At 35.3% G+C, this 22,366-nt stretch overlaps 1 protein-coding gene across 2 annotated transcripts in view; it reads left to right on the top strand.

Annotated features, from left to right (window-relative positions):
* The window catches only part of LOC134529443 (signal peptide peptidase-like 3), a 151,100-nt gene extending 132,309 nt beyond the window's left edge, over nt 1-18,791 (top strand). The window contains exon 12 of one of the 2 annotated variants that reach the window (XM_063363544.1): nt 758-18,791. The gene's annotated coding sequence lies outside the window, so the exon portion shown is untranslated. The remainder of the gene's footprint in view (nt 1-757) is intronic. The other variant, XM_063363543.1, reaches the window with a different exon arrangement.
* The last annotated feature ends 3,575 nt before the right edge of the window (nt 18,792-22,366 follow it).

Here is a 22,366-nt window from a genome sequence, read left to right as displayed (position 1 = left end):
GTCGTAGCTTCCCCTTGTAAGTTTTAATAAAGTTAAACTATTTTGTGGGCCTACTCTATTTCAGTTTATTTTTATCACAAACATATATATATTTCTTGTGTTAGTTAACTTGACATAGTAATAAAAACTTGAGAGTCACATCTGGCTTTGATCTCACACCATCACTGTTGAGTCACCAAAGAGCAGACACAACATTAAAATAAATGTAATTGTAATCTGCAGAATACAAATTGGATTTATTTAGCAACTTAGGATGCTAATCTCAACAGTGTGTGTTGGTCTGAACTATGAATTATTGGTAGACTTAGTTTTCTGTTGCCATTCAAAAGGTTTTCACTTTCATTATGTTCTGTGCACACTACTTTGGCATTGTTTTGTTATGATTCTCATTTTCACTTAGGTATATTTTTCTATGCTACTCAACTTCAAGTATGTTTTTGTAAATAGTGTTTACAATTAACCTGCTGAATCAAAACTAGACTAGAAATTATACTGTCCAATTTTTTACATTTGCAGTGTTCTGAACCAATTGAATGCCTTGCCATTTTTGTCAAGGTACTAGGAGATTATATGTACTGTAGTTGTACATTTTTACGACCATGCATCTGACTCACAAATTTGACTATAAATGCCTGCTTGGTATTTCAAAAGATAGTAATTTATTCTAATAAATATTAATCATTTGAAGGGTTTAAACTTGTTTGAATTATTTGATATGGGTTTTTGACTTTGAACTAATGTGCTTTCCTTGTTTCAGGTGGTAAAGTAAGAAGCCTCTTCAACCGACTGACAGTGCATGAAAGTTTGCAGTCACGTTAAAGACATTATACGGTACGGATAGAAGGCATACATGTGAATAGTTGTAAGCGTGTTTTGTGTTTGCAATTTAAAACAAACATTTAGTTTCATATTGTATGAAACTTGTCTATTTGCAGTATGACATTATTGTGATGTAAGACTGTTTTCTTTAGCACCTCTTTGTTCAACTTAAATGAGAAATTAAATGGCGGCTGTGGATATCCAAACACATAAATATGTTGTACAGTCTCATGTATTTTTCTCGTTTGTTTTAATTTATGTGTGATATTGATTGCTTGACAGTATGTAGGCAGCACATTTTTGTCAACCTCCACAAAAAAGTTGATCCAAATTGACAAGTTCCTATTGTGAGGAGGCAATTTTATGTTAATTTTTTTATATGTGTTTATAATTTGCAATGTTATTTATACGTACATTTACACATTCATCAACATATTTAGAAAGGTTTTAATTGAGTTGGAAAGTTTGAATGTCACCTTGTTAGATGCTCTTACAACAAGTCATGACATTTAATTTATAAATTTTGAATGTACAAATTCAACATAAGTTGCAGAGTTTTTATTAACTTTAGCAAAGGATGCTAGTTAATAACTATTTCTGAGTTTTTAAAGTTCTTAATTATCCTTTAAAAATTGTTGAGCTACTGGGAATGGAATAAGAATTTCTTAATACTAATCATACACAAAGATTGTGTCACAATTTTTTGTTATTATTAAGGTACATTTTGTAAATTTGTTATGGTTTGTGTTAAGTGTAAAAAAAAATTCTAAGTATTATTTTGAGAACCATTTATCTTGTACATATAAGCACATCACTTAATTTATTATTATGTACTAATAACTGGGCTTACTGCCAGCTGCTATCAAAGAAGTGGTTTGTTACAAGTTTAAGTAAAGTTAATCTGTATTCAAAAATGCATTGCATTACCTGAGAACATGACCTGTGTGTTTTGCACCTTAGGCTTACATGCACTTCCTGAAACTGATAAACGTACTCATCAACCAAAGTACTTACAAATTTGTTTTTAAGAAAATTTAAGCTAAAATTTTTTTTGTTTATATGAGTTGATAATAATGTTATGTTTTGTACTAATTTTTATTTATCCTTGAAGTACTCAAAAACATGGACTATTTTTTTGTAGAGAAAGCATAAAAAACTTTTCTTTATAACCATATCTGCCATTGGCACCACTACTATTGATATGTATAGTTATGATAGCTGTCTGTGCATGGGTGAGAAAGGCTAACTGATAGGGCTGTGCGAACGTTCGAAATTTCAAATTCGAACCGAACTTTAAAATAGTTCGGTTCAAGTTCGTGTCAACAAATTTGGGTTCGGGTTCATTTTTTATGACACTAGAGCTTGTTAGTTTCCACATTTTAAAAATACCCACAATCCACATGTATGGTTTTATTATGTAAAATGGACACTCATACATACATGTAAAACACGGTAATTTCGGGCAACAAAAAAATAGCGGATATAAAAAAATTACTACGCACGTTAACCATTTCATTAGCTAAAGCTGTTTGCATGATTAAGTAAAGTCATTGAACATTTGCAATAATACTAAAAATTCACTTGCAGAATAAACTTGTTTAAGTCTTCGAAAGATTTTAATAAAAACGGAGTTCAATTTATATGTGTAAGCTACATTTTCTAAGCACAGAGCACTAAAGACGTAGAAGTAGCAACACTAGGATAGTGGGATGCCATATTGTTTACGTTGAGGCTATGTTCCAACGGTAGAACTTCCTTTCGCCGACGCTTCAACTGGTCAATACCTATACTGTGTTTTATCGTATAATCGTCGCACATTTTATACTACAATTAAATTTTAAAAATAGAGGTGCAATTTTTCTGTGGAAAAATAAATCACGTAAAGTTATTCATAAAAAGAAAACCTATTCATGGAAAGTACGTTTATTTAAAAAGTAGAGTATACAAAAGCATGACAAATTATTTAAATTAATAAGTTATGCCAAAAAAAATTTTTTATGCTTAACTTTAAATAGAAAAACAATACAAAAATCACGTAAAGTTATTCATAAAAACAGAACCTATTCATGGAAAGTACATTTATTTAAAAAGTAGAGTATATAAAAGCACGACAAACTATTTAAATTAATAAGTTATTATAAGAAAATTTTTTTCCTTAACTTTAAATAGAAAAACGAAACCCGTGACCCGAATGTCAGTGGGAACTAACGATAACTATCGTTCCAGTACTCACCACGAAAGAGTGCGGGCTATCAAATGTAATTAACTCTGGAAAATACAGAGCGCGCGCATGCCATGCGATCTGCGAGCTATCGATATCGACATCCGACGATATGCGCGCGCTCAACATAGTAATCAACATAACCAAACATGAACTAACGCTGGCTATGGTTTTATACTCGATACATAGCGGTGACGAAAACGAATAGATAAAAGTTAAAATGTATGCAAACGTCTTTAAAATAACATCCACACGTGACACAATTTTGTATTTCTGCAAGTTAAATTAGTAACAGGTAAAATCTAAATTAATACTAAATTACAACTTTAAAATACATTGTTTTATTTGGGAAAACTACCTACACAAAGCCCTCAGAATCTAACAGCGGGACCAAAAACATAATGTGACTTTTCTGCGATAATTATTTTTTCTTAAAATTTTGACGCCCTAAAATAATGGTGCAACGATTATGCCCACGCGACGATTACGTGATAAAATACTATATTTGACGTTCCGGGTTACGGACGACCAGTATAATCGGTAGTAAGGGAACACAACCTGCTTTTGCTTACGTTTGTTTGTGTTCATTCCAGATGTATGTGTACATAATATTATCATATTGGATTAAAGTTCGGTATTAAATTCACATTATTCATACACTGCACCCGAGATTAAAGCATTTTTGTTTTATAAGAAATATATATGGTGCATTAACGTTAATTTTGGGACACACAGTGCAAGTCGACTATTGTTAGGACTGCCCACATGTCAGTAGAATATTTATGTGAATTGTTTCTTTAGGTAATAAACTTTATTAAATGAATTATTAAATAAAGCAATGGAAAAAAACCAGGAGCCACAATCTTTTGCAAGTATCTGGCGGCATTTTGAAAAAAAATAAAAGTGAACAAACAACTAAATGTCATTATTGTCATCAAAAGTTAAAAGCACCAACTGGTGCAACCTCTACCTTGGCCAGACATCTAAAATATGCCCACCCGGCAAAATACTCGTCATTTGAAACAGAAAGGGAACTGTCATGTACTCAGAAATTAGCAGCACATAAGAGAAAAGATGCAAGACAACCTAATTTAGATATATTTCTCCAAAAGAAACCTAAATTGCCAGCAGATCATCCAAAAACAAAAATGTTTGACAATAAAGTAGCCAACCTTGTCTGTGGGAATTTTTTGCCATACAGTTTTGTTGACTCTCCTCAGTTTAGAGATTTAATGACTGAAGTGATTCCAGAATATCAGGTACCATCCTGGACAACACTTACAAGAAGAATCATTCTAGAAATGGTGGAAAAGGCTACAAAAACCATAAGTTTAGAGTTGGATGAGGCTCTACCTGAACTGCAGTCAATGTCTGTAACAACAAATTTATGGACATCAAGAGCACAAGACAGCTATTTGTCCCTCACATGTCATTACTTGACAAGTGACTTCACATTGAAGAATCAATTACACCTTGGCCACTAACCATTTCCCAGGACGTCACACCAGTGAAGCTATCCAGCAAAAACTCTCTGAAATTATGGAAAAGTAGAACATCTCGCAAGGAGGCAACACCATTTCCATTTACGTAGTTTCTGATAATGCAAGAAACCTGGCTGCAGCTGTTGCCATGTCATCATGGGAACACATTTTGTGTTTTGCCCATTCTTTACAGCTTGCAGTGAATGATGCAAAGAACAGTGTAGTTGGGATGAAGAATGTGTGTGCTAAAGGTCGTTCTATTGTCAGCTGCTACCATAGGAGTATTCAGGTACCAAAGTGTTTCCATATACATTATTTATTTTATCTTCATATTAGCGTTATCCTTGATTACTTTGGTTGCTGGCATTACAATACTAGGTATTTGTATGTTATATGTGCAATTGTGCAGGCATCAAGTAACTTAGAATGACTTCAAAAACAAATTAACAAGCCAATTCACGAACTAATACAGGCTGTTGAAACACGCTGGAACAGTGAATATTTGATGCTTGAACGTCTGATTGAGCAAAGAGAGCCTGTTTATGCAGAACTGTCTTCATCAGGCAAAGTAGATGGCTTTACTAACTCTGAGTGGAAATTAGCATCAGGTAAGTATAATTTACAATAGGTAACTTAATATTTTCATACATTTTCATGCACTTTATTTCTGCCTTTACCTTAAATGTCATTCTTCTTATTAGGCTTATACGCAGCATACCAAGTTTACACTTAAGCTTATAACCTTACATAAAAAATTATTTGATGAAAAATTTCTTAAAAAATGATTATTACATGTAATTTTTTTTTATTTACAGGGTATGTTCTCTTTCTGAAACCAGTATATGATGCAACAATAGAGATGAGCTCAGAACGCTACCCTACGATAAGTATGGTGATACCCATACTTCATGGCATTATATCTGTACTCAGAAGCCTTGTGAATCAGTCACAGTCAGGCATCATGTTCGGCAAGGAACTTTTGAAGGCTATCAAATTTAGATTTCCTAACTCAAAGGGAATCAATGAATACACATTTTCAATGATTTTAGATCCTCGCTTCAAGGAAGTACTGTTGGAATGTCATAAAAAATCCCTAATGATTACAAAAATGAAGCAAGAGATTTTAAAACTAATGTCAGCTGATTCTGAAAATAGATCTCCAAAGCCATCATCATCATCATCATCATCATCATTATCATCATCATCATCATCATCATCATCATCCATCCATCCATCCATCCATCCATCATCCATACATCATCCATCCATCCATCCATCCATCATCCATCACCCATCACCCATCATCATCATCAATCACCCATCATCAATCACCCATCATCACCCATCATCCATCATACATCATCCATCATCTCCAATCATCAATCATCATCATCATCATCATCCATGATGAGTACTGACAACACACCCCAGACATTGTCTATTTGGGAAAGTTTTGACAATCTCTCTGAAAGTAAATCAAGCACGAGTGATGGAATTTCTGTTGTTTTTCAAAGAGAAAGCTCATCGCTCTCTTGATCCTTTGACGTGGTGGCAAGGTAATAAAACAATATACCCACGACTTGCACTGCTTGCACTCAAGTATTTAGGTATTCCTGCTACACAAGTCAGCAGTGAACGTGTCTTCTCTGCAGCTGGAAATGTAGTTTCGAATAGACGGGAATCACTGACCCAGTTCCATGTTGAAGAACTTACATTCTTGCACGATTTTATAATAAAGAAGTAAAGAAAACTAATGAACTTATGTTGAGTACTCATGTTATGCCTGAATTTTTTTTTCTATTTTAAAGTGTAAACTATTATTACTTGAAAAAATAACTTTAAAAACAATTCAAATAAATGTTACTTTTATTACTCAAAGTTCGGTTCGAGTTCGATTTCGGCGAACTTCAAGACCAATAGTTCTAGTTCAGTTCGAACTTGAAAATTGCAGGTTCGCACAACCCTACTAACTGACCATGTAGTGTGCTGTCCATTCATATTAGTCTTTGTTATTATTTCAGTGATATTGTTTTCTCAATCTATTCTAGGTACAGTAAAACCCTGTTGTTACATATGACCTCTCAGATAAGAGTAAAAATATAAGGGATGTCAGAAAAACATTTTGGACTGACTTTCACACACACACACTCACACACACACACACACATGTGCACGCATGTGCACACACACACACACACACACACATGCGCACGCATGTGCACACACAAAAACACACAAATGCATGTACACACACACACACACTCATTTTTTTTTCATTTCAAACATGTCTCATTCATCACAGCCTTGATTCAGGAGGCAGTCAGAAGTGGCATGAGTAATGCAGTCTAGAGGCCGAGCATGTAGTTTTTTTAACCAAGCTCTTCCGTAGCTGTCAGCAGTCGTAAGGGCTTGAAGTTACAGCGGATGTAGTACAAAACAGCCGATCAACAGGGCTTATAGAGATTTACCAATTAAAGATACAAAAAATTTAGCACATACTTTTTTCTTCATAGTTAAATTTGCAAGTTTTATTCTATGCATTTGTTCTCTAGGTGCGCCATTTCAAAAATAATTTAGCTGAGAAAGTTGTAAAATCATAATTCTTACAATTATAGCCTATTTTTGTAGGAATTTCTATTAAAAATAAAAATAAAAAATTCATGTATTAACTTCAAATTGTTACAAATGGCATTATTTTTTGAGTTTATCGTGATCAAGAAATTTTCAGATGTCTAGTAACAACAGAAGTAAACAGTGAGGGTAGTGCATCCAAGAGCAAGCAATATCAAAATGGTTCACTACCAGGTGCTGGTTGGTGGAAAAACATGCTTGCACCATGGAACCGTTATCTGGGGGTTATTCTAAATTTCTCGTTTATTCTATTGTATGCTTTCTATGCCGATTCCAATGTACTGCTCGCTTGCTGGTCAGAATAAATCATTTTTACCAACAAGTGTTTAAAATGTTATTCTAAGTGTTCTATCGGTATGAGGGTCCGCTGGCTCTGCAATGTTTTGATCTAAAGATTCTCTTCGGCCTCCCCATCTCGGACATTCCAGACAAACAACATGGTGACACTAAACAGCCGTTAAATCTTCATAATTTATCACTAAAACATAGCTATTTATGTAAACTCTATGCTTGAAAATTGATAATATATTGTAAAAATGTGGAACACCGTATGCTATTTATAATACCGTGTTTTAAATGAAAGAAACATCTAGTGTTTGTTTAGCACGAAAGGAGGGAAATTCAGAGTGAAGTTTTCCGCTGAATGACAATAAATTATTCTATGTATCTACACGTGTGCATTCGGGTTTGAGTAAAATGGCATTGGTCTTAGGAAAAATATTGTGCAGTTTACACAATGAACATCTTGCTTAATTAAATAATACACAATAGCTCAATTTTTTTTAATGTCTGAATGGTATTAAAGTACAACAGTGTCTTCATGGCTACTAGGAAAATTTGTACATTAAACATTGAATCACTTAAAGAATTAGTTTTCAAAGTTAAAATAGAATACCAATAACCATAAATAATTACACGATTATTCCAAAGCATACTATGCATTTTACATTTGATTTTGTATTGAAGTAATGACAAATTAACATAGGTTGATTCACTGCTGCATGAGACTTTTGGGCTTGGCTCTCCAACAAATTGAATTTTCTTTAGTCTTCAAAGTGATTTAGTATTCATTATCATTCATAAAAATAAAAAGGGGAAAAAATTATGTGGCTTTTTACTATATTCGACTACAGACTAGACTAAAGAGTTTAGTTTATCACGCTTTACTTTATCAGTGCTATCTACGGTAATCTTGCATGGCAAAATAAACCCTTTTAACTAAATTGTTTGAGTAATTATGAAGTAATTTGAGCATAGTTTATAACAAAAATAATGTTAAAAAGTTAAATCTTGAAAATATTAATTATAATGATAAAAATAAAAATAATATCACTAAACAATGTCTGAGTATACTGATAAAGCTAGGCCAGACAAGGTTAACAATTAATATTCTAAGTACATACTTTAAAAAATTTTGAAGTCTTAAATTGTTTGCACAAAAATTAATCTACTTAATTAAAAAAAAAATTATTAGGAGAGATTACAACAAAAATTTTGGCTTTGGGTCACAACGCCATGACATAACCCACTTCACCACTTCTACCTTAGAGGAGTGGGGCGAGAAAACAGTATGTGTTATAATTATTTGTGTATACTGGAATAGGTAAACAGAAATTTGTAAATGTATTTAAATTTACTTTAAGAATGATGTAAGAATTGTATAAACAGTGAATGAGTGTATATCCAGTTTACAGTTAACTATTGGCACCACGCTTCCAATTCCCCATGTTTTAAAGCGAGTGGTTGATCATAAAGTCAGGCTCTCCGATGGGTGGCCAAAGAGAATCGAAACACTTCATGTAACTAAGAATACCAAACACGTGAAATCTTCCGATAATCAATATTTTAAGATCGGGAACTCCTTTCCGAGTAACTTAGAATAAACCCCCTGGGAAAGTAGAGAGGAGAGTATCAAACAGGGGTAGGGGGTTTCTACTGTGCCACATTCACTACAGTGTTAGCCAAGAGAAACATCCAAACATGCTTCCAATGAATTTTTGGCTGTTTTCCTTCATATTTTTTTACTTGTTAACATAAATTTTTCCACGGAATCTTGCAAAGGGGTCATAATAAATGGGGTCGTAGCAACAGGATTTTACTGTGTGTAACTTTAACTTCTACAGGAAGGTGGCTGCAAACTAGATACTAGCAACCCAAAAAATTCAAATTAATTGGTGAAAATTTTCACCCCAATTTTGGTGCCTGCATGTTTGTATTCTTCTTAGAGTTCAACTTCTTATTTAAGGGATTTTTCCATAAAACATCTGCTGGTAAAAGAACAAACACATTTCCATTTCATCAACCTTTCCTAAAATCACCATTGTTAGAGATGTGAGTTTATAAAATGTTCAGTCAGTGTATTTTCTTTTTTGCATTAACTTTTAACTATAGGATAATGAGATTTGCATACAATAATCACATACTTGCAAAATAAGAACCATCTGTGTTCAAGTTAATTACATACTGTATTACAGTGGCTTCCACTTGTAAAATATAGCAGTTGTATCTATTGATAACTGCATTTTTTGTATAATTTTTTTTTTTTTTTTTAATTTTTGGAGAAGTCAAGTTAAGGTATTTGTGTACCTGCCATGCAATGTTTTAGTTTTAATGTTTTAAAGTTGGAGAGATACATCAGGTCACACATAAGGGACTCAAATGTGGCCCAGCCCATTGGCCAAATGTTTGAGATGGCCTACCAGTCAAACTAGCCCATATGGTGATGACTGATGAAGAACTTGGGTTGGATTTCCTTCAGGAGCAGGAAATTTTCATAATCTGATTTGGTTGGGTTTGGTTTGAGTAAATAAGTTAGTATATACAATATCCTGCCAAACCTTTTAAGTGTTAAGATGCATTTGGAATCATGTACTTTCTAAATTATATTGTATTTACTATGTGATCCATCACCACATCAGACACGTGACATTCAACTTGATGGGAAGCAGATAGCAGCATGGTCAGCACTACTAGTGCTTCAACATAGATAACACAGTACAAATTTGGATCCTACAGAATTATTATTTTTTCTGTGTTCAAGATAAGTTTTGTGGTTTGGAGCTTTGTAGCAGGGCTTTGACGTTTTATAGTGGTACACATGAAAAACATTGAAAATGGCAAGCATTGGAACAAAGCCGTTTTGAATCTGATGAGATTTCCTTAGTGGTTCAAGTGATAATACGTGCCTCCATAACCAGAAAACGGTTCAGAAATGGACGGCAGTTTTCTATGAGTAATGATTTACCAAGCGCTACCATCATTACTGTAAATAAAAAAAAGCCAATATAACTAGACAAAAATCCAAAGGCACTCACTACTCAAGAATTCTTTAACTGGCAACCTCAGAGCATGAGCTTCTGTTCTCAGAAGTTTAGGACCTTATCCACGTATGCAGAATGTCTTGCAAAAATTTTATACTTTCAATTTTTTAGTATTTTTCCCAGGAAATAGGCTACATTTTAAAAGCCCCATTTTAATATGATGCTCAGAAAATATTGGTTGGAAACATAAGTTTATGAATGCCAAGCTTATTTTACTTTGTGTATTGTCATGTGTAGAATGCAGAAACCATCATCTAATGGTCAAAATGTATTGTTAGTACTCAAAATGTTTTATGAAACGATGCTAAAATTCTACATAATAAATAGCCTCCTAAAATTTGAAGGCACATTGTATCTACAACTGGTACACATCACCATTATGATTCACAAAATTGTTGTTCTGAAATTTTTATGAAGTTGCTATAGTAAACAAAAAAACATGCCTCACGATTTTTTTGTTTGAAAACTAAACCAAGCGATGTATAGGTATTCTCTGTTAAGCAGCAATAGTTTTTCAATAAAGTAATACTAATTATTTCAAATGTTCATTAAGAATAAAATTCATACAGACAAAATTAGAATGGAAATTGGCAGAAAAGGAGATGGAATACCTATCAAAATACCAAAATGTGAATTGTATTATAATGATGTAATGAGGGGATTTAGGCATTGGCCAGCTTTACAGTTATTCAGATGTGTATAAATGGCTACGAAAAACTTTATCATCATTTTAGGTGTTTTCTGTACAAATAAAATATTTCACTCTAATGTGATCAAGAAAAATATTGTGTATCTCCAATTTTTTCTTGGATGTTACTGAGCAAATGTTCGGAAATGGAGAAATGACAGACAACTGTAGAAGAGAGGAATAATTGCCAGGGAAAACACCATCCACACTCCGTGCAAATCTTGTGCGCATGTGTCTAAGACAATCCCCTTCATTTATACGTTTTAATAGCAGCCAGTAGCAAGTTGTTAAGCATCATAAGCTGAAAGTAAATGTAGTGAATCTGATTACTACTTCAAACAATTCAGAGTTTTACTCTTTAATCTCAAGTGTTTAAAAAATTTCCATGTGTAGAAAATTTATTTTTAATATTTGGTACAACATTATATAGTATAATGAACTATAACAAGCAGATACAATTAATGTGAAATGTATTAATTTTTTCAATTGGCAATTGCATAATTATTACTATAATGAGTCTAAATGGTGATTTAAATAGCATTAATGTACACATAATTGAAATAGGGTATTTTATTGACATACATGAAGGTTGTAAATGCTAACACGTTGAAGCTAAAAAGAAAGGAATGCTAGCATCAGAAAAGCTTGGACAAGTGTGGCCAGCTATCAAGACGTATTTGTCATTTCATCACAAAACTACTTAACTATAGTTTATCCCACAAACAAGTGCACTTTTCTGACAGCTGCAATGCTAGCTTTGATTTACAAAACCCTGTATCCGCTGACTTCACAAGTGAGTGACAGTAGAACAATATTGGCAGTACTGCCAACCCTAGCCATTACTGGTACCGCACAGTGAACCATGGAGAAATATGTGAGTGAAAAACTGTTTTTGATGAAAGTTAAAAGTGTCTGTGAATGTTAAAAGTGTTGGTGCATTTAAGTGGTAATGAAACAGCTATTACTGTGTGCGAGACGTTTATTTTTGCTAAAAATTTAACTTTGTTGGTTTCGAATGAAATTCAGTATATGTGGATTGTTTATTTTTCACTTCATTTTTCACTTCTACCTTCTAGCAGGCTTTGCGGCCCCCGTGCAAGTGGAGTATCTATTGCAATGTTGTAGGGTGTTTACATAATAAGCTAAGGTTGTGTTTTGTTAGAATAAACAAAACTATTATTTATGAATGACCAAAATAGTATTTGTTTTTTAACTGTACTTGTTGGAGTAATCGTGGGATAGAAATATATGTTTGCTGAAGCATGTTTATATGATGAGAAAACAAAAAAGCCTTTTGTGGCGGGAATGTGACTTGGCAACAAAACAATGCAACTTTAAAGGTGTATAATTTGGATAAAAAATTTATATTGGTGCACATTTAAATATATGTAAAGAGTTACTGGGCCTATAAACTAAGTAGGAATGCGTGTTTATTGTCTCAAGGTTAAAAAACTTTTTCTGTTGTTTTTTTTATTATTATTAAAATGTTAATCTGTACACTTGCTCCTTGAAGTAATGTTGTTCAATTTGGGTGGTTTTGAAGTAATGACGCCAATAAATTGCTGCATGATTTGAAGTAGCGCTTTTTTCTTTTACTTGAATTTTTATTTCCGTGCGCACACAATGGCGACAGCACTTGTGTAGCATTAAATACAACACAATACAATACAATAATGTGAAGAATCAACAAACAATATTTGGCTCTTTCCTTAGTAGCTGTTCACTTCCTTCATTGTAATTTATCTCTGACGGTGGCCCAAATTTTCAGCCAGTGTTTATATTACACCATCCCGTATGTCAGCAGCAGCTCTGAAGAGAAAAGCCAGAAGCTTTCAGGGCTAGTTTACCTCGTGCTTCAAGATGCACTAGTGGCAAATCATGGCAGACACACATTTAGTAAACAACAGAGTGGGGAATTATGTTAACAGGTTAAATAATCTCTCTAATAATAGAAAACATTTAGTTTAAGATTTTTTAAATATATCTCCTATATTAATAAAATTATTTTTTTTTCTACTCAGAAACGTTGTTAGAGCCTCTTAGAAATGTTATGCCCAAGCCCTATTATGTAAATACAGTAAGTCCTCTATTTACGTCGTACCGATTTACGTAGTTTCGGATTAACATCGCTAATGTTTGAGTACTCATGTTTCAATTTAAGTTGTCGCCGATTCACAATAACGTCGTTTACAATGACCGTAAATCTTTATTTTAACCAAAACACCGTATATAATTCGTTTATAATTCTTTGTTTCCTTCGGTAGTTAATTTATGCTATGTAGCGTAAGCTACACGTTCACCGCCTTATCTTATCATACATCATGAGGGACGCTTCCTGCTCTTACGTACAGTATGTACTATATATCTGTTTTTATATTTCAATCAATAAAGGTAATAAAGCAGCTGGTTAAATAACCATTCTATAAAGCTGAGAAGTACTAGTTGAACTTGTTTCCCACGCTGTCGGTTGTCATTTGCTGATAAAATTGCCCGTTGTCACGTCTGTATGCCAGCGCTTCCAGCCGACCTTGGGCCGTGGCCGGCCGGTGGCATGAAACATGGCTCATTTTGCGTCGTTTCTATTTACGTTGCGGTTTTCAGGAACGTAACCCCGACGTAAACCGAGGACTTACTGTAATGCAGTCCGTGAATTTTTTAAATTTAATTTTAGGTTGTTTATTCTCAAAATATTGCTCAACATTTTTTCAATGTATTTAGATATTTATTTGTAATGTAAATTGATTTTAGTGGGAATAGTTTCTTGATTAAAGTGTTTGTCAGCAAGCACACTTACCTGAACTAAAAACGAATTATTTTAATCAGCATACACTCATCTTATGGGGAAAAAAAAGTATTTGATTTGCACAGTTTTAATTATTGTTCTGTTTTCCTGAAACAAATTTGGGCGTTACTTCGAGGGACGGGTGTATTTATTTTACAAAAAATTAAGTCATATTAATATAAAAATTTTCTTTCCGAGCAGTTACATTTTGTAACAATGTCGTATCAACTTATTCTTGAACAATTGTTTCTTAATAAAAGTTCTATGGGAACATGTGGTTTTTGCATATGCTGCTGCCTTTCCTGAGAACATTTACTGACAGTAAATAAATGCATTCTTTAGAATTATGTCCTTCCCCAAAATCCCTAATATCTGTTGTGAGTTCCCTTCTCTAACGACCTTGCTGACAATTAGGTGGAGAGCTTAATTAAAGGAAAGGATGTTATTTTGGTTGGACATGAATTTTTACTCACTCAATTTTAGTACAGAATTACAGTTAACGCTAAAAACTGTTTAAAATACATAAAATAATGGAAATATCATCTCTTCCTTGTTAACTAAGTCAGCCTTCTGAAATTAAAAAAAAAAGTCTTCAATTTATTTTAACCAAAACTATATTAAATCAAAAACTAAACAAGGGTACTGAAAGTCGTATATTGTATTGAAAGCTTAACAAATTCCTATTTCCCATTTACATCTGTGGAGAAAGTAATTAACTATAAAACTGAAGAGTGTTCTTTGTATTATGTCAGAAAAGGCACTTATTTGAGGGCTAGACCATATATATTTTCTCATAAAGCTCAGCCAATATTTGAAATAAAATGTATTTGACTAATTGCTACACATTTCATTGAGCATCATGATTTTAAATTGCATTTACAAGTATTTTTTGTTTTAAAAAAGGTAATCAAACTTTCAGCTGGTCATAAATTTTGTGTGCAACCGAACATCAAAGTACAATGTTTGAAAGTGCCTACTGCCAATAGTAAAGAAAGAGGATACTTATAAGCAAGAGAATATAAAAATTTGTAAATTGAAAATTGAGGTTCCACCAGATACAGAAAAATTTACAAATGTAAATGTAACAAGAAAAAATCCTACAGCAAGTAGAAGGATTCGTATCTAGGCTATTAATACTTTTAAAGCCTAATATTTTGTTTGTTAAAAATGAAAATAGCTAAAAATTTGCTTTGTAGGCAACATTATTCAAATATAAAAAGGCACAGTAAAAAAATTTCTCAGAGTCACTATTTAAGGAAATTAGTGTTCAAAATTTTTTGTCACCGGTAGACTGACCTCCCACCACTAATGCCAAGGCCATCTTGTTTTTGTCTGCTCGAGGCCGTCATATTGAATCCAGCAATATTCTTTTCATCTGCTACAGGGTGCTGCCGCCATTAGTTTAAATATTATCTGCTAGAGTGCCTTGCACTTGGAATATTTGCTAATGCTTTGCCACAGGCTATACAGTTTAATTCTGGTTAATGCACAACCAGTCTGTCACAATTCCTGATGTGTCTTTTCAATCTTCCATACCGTAGATAGAGGTATCTTTGCACCACTTTTTGGCATTTCCACAAAATAATTCCAAACATAATAACTCTAGAGGCATGGAAAAATCAACGAGCATACTTCCTCAGAAGTATTATAAGTACATGGGTTAAAGTTTTTTTATTTTAATAAAAAGCAGCTAAAAAAATTTATGAAAACGGTGCAAAGTAACACTGAAAGTGGGCCAACATTGCACCAGGGACACTTTTCCATAAAAACTGCATACATTTACCAAATTGGTGCAAAGAAGAACAGCTCTACTTTATATAATTACATAAAATGTACATTACGAATAAAAAAATTGCAAAATGCAACAATGTATTACTCATATTAGATGGAACATGGCATTTTCGTGCTCATGAAAGTTCTGGAACAACAAAAATTCCACGGGCAGATATTTGCTTTGGTTTTCTTATAACTTCTAAAATATCGTCCATATCATACCAGAGTTCATATTTTCTTTCAGGCCACTTCCAATTGTTTTTAGACTTGCACATTACACTCACTTCAGCGCCATTAGTGCCAATGCGCGTCACCACTCCTGGATACATTATATTCATATAACTTACAACAACATAGTCGCCAACAGTCATGTTTTCAATGCTGGTTGAAATATGCTGGCTTCCAACAGATGAATCGCTGCCGTTCTCATGATTTAAAAGAACACAACTCTCTTCTGAATCACTGTCAGCACTGGAAACAACTTCTTCCGTCTGTATTTTTTTCCTCTTCTGTCGTTGCTGAATTGTTGGTTGGGAATTCTTTTGACGGGCTAGCTGAACTTCTTCATACGACACACTTTTCCCCACTTCAACAGGCAACTTTTTCTTTCTTGGGGTACGGGCAATACCATCTGCAGAATTTTCACCACCCCTAGAATTTGTAGCAGCATGTCTTTTCTCTTCCAGGTAATCAACAAAGCACTGAATAATATTAGGTGACACTTCAGCATATGACTTTGCCTCAGGAATTCGAGCAAAAACATTTTCTGGCCCAAATGGAAATATTCCTGCTTTTCTGAAACAAGACTTCAATTTGGCTGGGAGTGTTTCAGCTAGATGATCCATAAGCTTATGAAGGAGACGTGTAAATTTATTTTTTGTAACTGTGGTGCAGTGTCTGCCAGAGGGAGTTTTTTTCCAGTTGTCAAGAATGTGTCGCCATGCAATTTTCATAGGTCGGAAAACACTGACATCAAGTGGCTCAGTGAGGTGTGTAGAATTTGGTGGCAAACAAATGAAAGAGATGTTCTCTCTGCACAACTGCAACACACATAGGTTCAAATGACTGCTTAAAAATTCTCCAATTAGCAATTTTCTTCCTTCTTGTTTTTTAATTATAGGCAGCATTAAGGTCTCGAACCATTCGTGAAACGATTCGGTGTCAAACCATCTACTTTTGGTTCTATTGTATCTTGCATTTGAAGGCCCACCAATCGTCCATAGATCCCACATTTTTTCAGCTTTGTAGTTTACATAGGGGGGTGCCATTTCACCAGATGCATTCCCACAAAACATGATTTACGTGTTTGCTTTTAAAGAGTTACACAGCCTTTCTGGATATTTAATTCCACGTTTAGTCAACACTTTTTTTGCATCCGGATCATCGACCAAACACGTCTAATCGTAATTCCAAATATTCACTGCTGGAATACCCTCCAACTGTTTTTCCAGATTATTGAAATATGGTTGAATTACATCTCTGCTGACAGATGCCAGCACAAGTTTTATATTGCTGCTGACTCTGAGTTAATTCAGCATGCCTTCGTAGAAATGCTGAAGCTCAGTCAACCCCAGGAAAGTTGTTCTTAAATTCTTTCACTTTTCGCCCTTGTTGATCCAGGTAGCTTTTAGCAATGCACCTGAGGTCAAACTTATCCACCGGAAAACCAAATTCACTAACAGCTTTAATGTGTTCAACAAAAGCAAGTTCTTCATTGATAGAGAAAACTTCTGGCTGTCCCGGATTCTTCATATGTAAATCCTTCAATTTATAATTCAATGTTCGCCGTGGAATGTTACCTATATTGAGCAGCTGCTTGTCGCTGCGAAATCCTGCCAGTCCGAATACTGTTAAGTGCTTCTTCCAGTTTTTCATTTGTATAATTGGCATAAGACCTTGCACCAACTTTTCTTTTGGGGTTTCTCCCCATTTTCCCGTTGTAATTAAACCTGGAAACAACAATTAAGTGGATTACTTAATAACAGCATGTTGCTGTTACTGAAAAAACAAATAAATAACTTGTTTGGTTATGTTCAGTTAAATTAATTTCTTAAAATAAATTTTTTATGAATCATACATGAATTTAGTAACTTTTAGACAATTTCCAATTTATTAAATTGTTTTATTTTATAATATGTTTATCACAACAGTTAAAATTGGTCTGTGACAAATTTAAAAAGTTTGAAATACTGTCCTTCGGTATAATTATTATCTTATATTTATAGGCCAGAATGGTTGGTGCCATCTACAATAAAACATTACAAAATGGCTACCTACGAAAAACATGTAATGTAAAAACAACCCAGCCAATCGTTCCAAATTCTTCTGTTTGTTACTCTAGGTTGCCTCTATGGAATTTACTAACTTTTATTTTTAAATCTATGATAATGTCAGTGGTGCAAAGATAACCTGTAAACTAATCAATATTTGTTTTAATTGTTGCAAAAAATGTCCATACTGCCAGATTATAAAAGTAATACATGTGATTGTTTAGCAGACACTATAATATTAGACAGCACATTAATTTTTTAATTTATATTTACCGTGATATCAGCCAAACAGAAAAGTTTGCAGGTTTAACAAAACAACTGTATTCCTACATTTGAGGATTAAAAAATCTAAATGGCGGGAAACTTCCATGGATATGTTTAACTCTCCATAAAATAGTAGTTTGTTCACTAGGACAATGGGAAAAAATTATTTGGTACCGATGGATAGCTCTCTAAAGGAATTTAAAACTGAAATTATTTTGATGTAAAATGTAGGTGGTGCAAAGTTGTACTTAATATGCAAAGATACCCAGTTTACGGTAGTGTATGAACTGGCTACAACACATGTTGCACTGATATTTAATGCGTTCTGAGTTATTATTACAACTGTGTACCTATAACGTAATCACGAATTTTAAGTTTTTGATGTCACAGTACATACAGTTGTGTGATAGAACAATGTAATTTGCTGCTTCCTTTATCGTTGTCACCGGGATCGGCGTTGTTTTCGACGTTACTGCAGTCAGAGTTCCCAAAGTTGATGGAATTATTATTACTGTTGTTGTAGGTGATAGGTCAGAATGGATCGACAACCCACCAATTGATGATGGTACAGATGTCATCGAGTTCTGCACTAAATATGGTAAAAATGCCATTGAGGTTTTCAAACTTTTAAGTCCGAGTACCTACTGATAAATACTGTTCAGTAAATCCTCACTCTTTCACAAAACAAACACGAACTACTGAGAGTATCAACCAAAGCAAGCTAGTTATATATTCATATACAACATTAATGTGACATTGTGGAGCCAATCAAAATTCAGTTTCTTCTTTCAGAGTATTTGGAATGATTTACCAAATAGTTGTAGGGGAAAGGCGTACAAAATGACATAGGCAGGTAAAATGTCACACTCGCTTTTCTCCGAAACCAAAGACAAATTAGTTCCGAAAATGAGTTATAGATGGCCTTTTAGTTATTTGTCGCAACCTGTGGCGTCGCCCGTTCGGCCGCTTGAGGTGGACACTTGTTTGTTTGATTTATGCAGTCACGAGTTTTACTCAGATGGATTTTGTTTCTCCGTAAAAGTAAGTATTTTATTCACTTTCATTTGTTTTTATTGACTTGAGATAATCGTAAACTTATTTGGTAAATAACTCCAATAATGAGTTGAAATCTCAAAATCCATATAATATTTTGAGTTATTATTTTCTAATGTTTGAGGTTATAAGACGGACAAAATGGCATAGGTACCTCTTGTTCGGGTAAAATGGCAAGGTATGTCGTTTGACCCATTTTTTTTTTTCTTTTTCCGGATAATAGAACAACATGCCTTGCAACTATTCTAGAAAGACAGACCGAAAGGGTTGGGATAAAACCTCCATGGAAAAGGCTAGTTAAGCTGTGAAAAAAAAAAGATATATGCTGGTTGATGGATTCCAAAGTGTTTAAAGTCCCACAATCGACTCTTAGAAGACATGCACTGGAACAAAATAAACTCTTAGCTCCAACAAAAAAAGGTATGGGTATCTACCTACTTAATATTTTCTAGACTTTTGTGACTTGTTAGCATGATAAAAGCGCATTTCATCGTGTAGCTTATTGTCTGAGGCATGAGTATGCCGTCGCCCGGGTTCTCGTGTTCGAGACTCGGGGGTTCCTAGCGGGAAGGCTGTTTTCTTGCGAAGAGACGTGTCCGGGAGGGCGCCAGGCTAACGCGGTGGTTAGACACAAGGTGGGTCGTGAGGTCCGAAGGCCCCTGCGTGGCCCACTAGGAACGGCGGCGGTGGTCGTGATGTTAGGGGTCCCTAATGCCTGCTGTATCACTGGCCCTACATAGCATAGGATGCTGATCCCTAACTGGATTGGGGAGGTTTGCAAATAACGTGCACGGTTTTGCATTATCGTTTACACGTTGTGCACAGTGTGTGCGGAGTGGACGTTTAATAACGTAGTAGTTACACCTGCAATTACATTCACACGATTTCCCTACATAATGTACACTGTCATTATACACTGGGCACTCTGATGCACCGTCACTAAAGTTATGTCCTCACGCCAGTCGAGGTTGAGGGGGAGAGTTTGATTTGAGTCGCCATATGCTGCACTGCCCCGCGTATGCGTTGTGCGGGGAGTGTTATGTTGATGCGGCTAAGATAGGCCCTACACCGGAAAAGGACCGGGTGCACACGGGGAGTAATTAAAAAAGGTTTCGAAGTTTGACTATAGTTACCAGATGGAAGTTCAGTGAAGACAAAGGATGATGTCTCCCCTTGGGACATGCGTCCGTCCCGGTCCGCGAGTCGCGCTGTACTGGCGTCTGGCCCCGGGTGCGAGGGGAGGGGTGAGCATCCTGTCGCGCCAGAGTTTCTAAAGTTCCGTTATTAGTAAAAAATTATATTAATAACAAAATGTAAGTGGCTCTAAATTCACACAATAAAACTTAATAATTAACTCAATACCTATATATGTATGTTTTAGAAATTAGATGTAACAAGTTTATATGAAATATGTTTGAATAAACAAGAGTCACACTGGAGACTGTTCGTCGCTTGATGACTGCTCCAGTGGCGAATGATAAATGATAATTTGGGGCAGTTTTAATTAAGTTACATCCTATGTTACTGAAATCAGGCTGAAGGCCGCAAGGGGAGCACTCACAACTGTATTATTAAAAAAACACACGTGAGTGACCCAGGCACTCCTACATCGCATTTGTGTTGCACAGTGTTGTTAACTTAAAGTGGCGTATTCTTTAATGTGTATTGAATTTACCATGTATATGACTCGGTTTGTCTTGCCGATTAAGTCAAGGGCGTTGATTATACTGACGTCGTCCGACCGAAGGCCACCCTAAAGCCCGACCTGCAACCGCCAGTACTCAACCCCGCTAACGGAACGCACCCCTAGCCATGGCCCACCCGAGTCAGGCGAGCCACCAGCAGACAAGGTAGAACCCGGCCTCATAATAAACAGACCGACATTACAGTCGACCACGTTGATAAAACACCCACGGAATATAAACAATATTACATATAAATTAAACGTTCGCTTAATGAAAGTGCGACGTAGGAGTGCCCGGGCACTCACGTGTGTAAATGTGTCGATATGTGTGTGAGTGTTCCCCTGGCGGCCTTCTGCCTAGATTAGTTAAGTAATTCACGTGACATAATTATTAACCCCTTGTGTTTCGTTATTACCCCCCACCGGAGCAGTCCGGCAAGAGACGAACAGTCTCTGGTGTGACGTATAATTTAAAGAACATAATTCGTAAACATACTAACTCTAAATTGTAGAAGGGATGAGTAATGTTAATTTAGCCTTAATAATTAATGTAGGAATTTAGCGCCCTTAAAATCTCTTATTAACGTGTTAAATTAGAAAATAACGTAATGAGGTCAACCCTGGCGCGTGGGACACCGAGCCTCGGCCGGACGCCATGACATCACGTCAGTATAGCGCGACTCGTGGACCGGGGCGGACGCACGTCCCACGGAGAGACATCATCCATTGTCTGCATTGAACTCACTTCTGGTAATTATAGTCACTTCCTCGAAACCTATTTTTACTAATCTCTCCGTGCGTACCCAGTCCAATTTTCGGTCCAGGACTTAATCCGGCCGCATAAATTTTAAAAACCCCTGCACCACACTTGGTCTGCGGGGTAGTTTTCAGTATACGGCACGGGCCGCCTCCCGAACCACAGAACTTGAACTAAAACCAGTCGCCCCGGCGCTGACACCACCCCGTAAGGGAACTTGGACGAATTTAGCTGCGGTCCAGGCGCCACCACAGTGGACACGAACACCGCCTCGAGACATTGATATACGGGATTGGCCGCCTCCAATCGCCCTCACCCCTCTTTTGGGTAACCAGGCTCAGAACCACCTAGTTCCACGCTAATACGTAACATTTAGTAATTTTGTGCGATGCCTTGAACCTGGAACATTCTTGAGTAAACTTGTGCGACGCGCCACCACGTAACATTCAGTAAACTTGTGCAACGCACCATCACGTAACATTTTTTGTAAACTTGTGCCACGCCTTTATTACGTAACTTTTCAGACTAACTTGGTGTAATTGTGTAACTTCTGTATTGTGTGACGTCACCCTCTGTACGACGTGGTGTGTAATCAACGGTATTATACCAAACCCACAGTCGCA

This window comes from Bacillus rossius, chromosome 2 (assembly GCF_032445375.1).
Source record: "Bacillus rossius redtenbacheri isolate Brsri chromosome 2, Brsri_v3, whole genome shotgun sequence".
In the NCBI taxonomy this organism is placed as follows: Eukaryota; Metazoa; Arthropoda; class Insecta; order Phasmatodea; family Bacillidae; genus Bacillus; species Bacillus rossius.
This window is presented reverse-complemented; position numbering and strand designations above follow the sequence as displayed.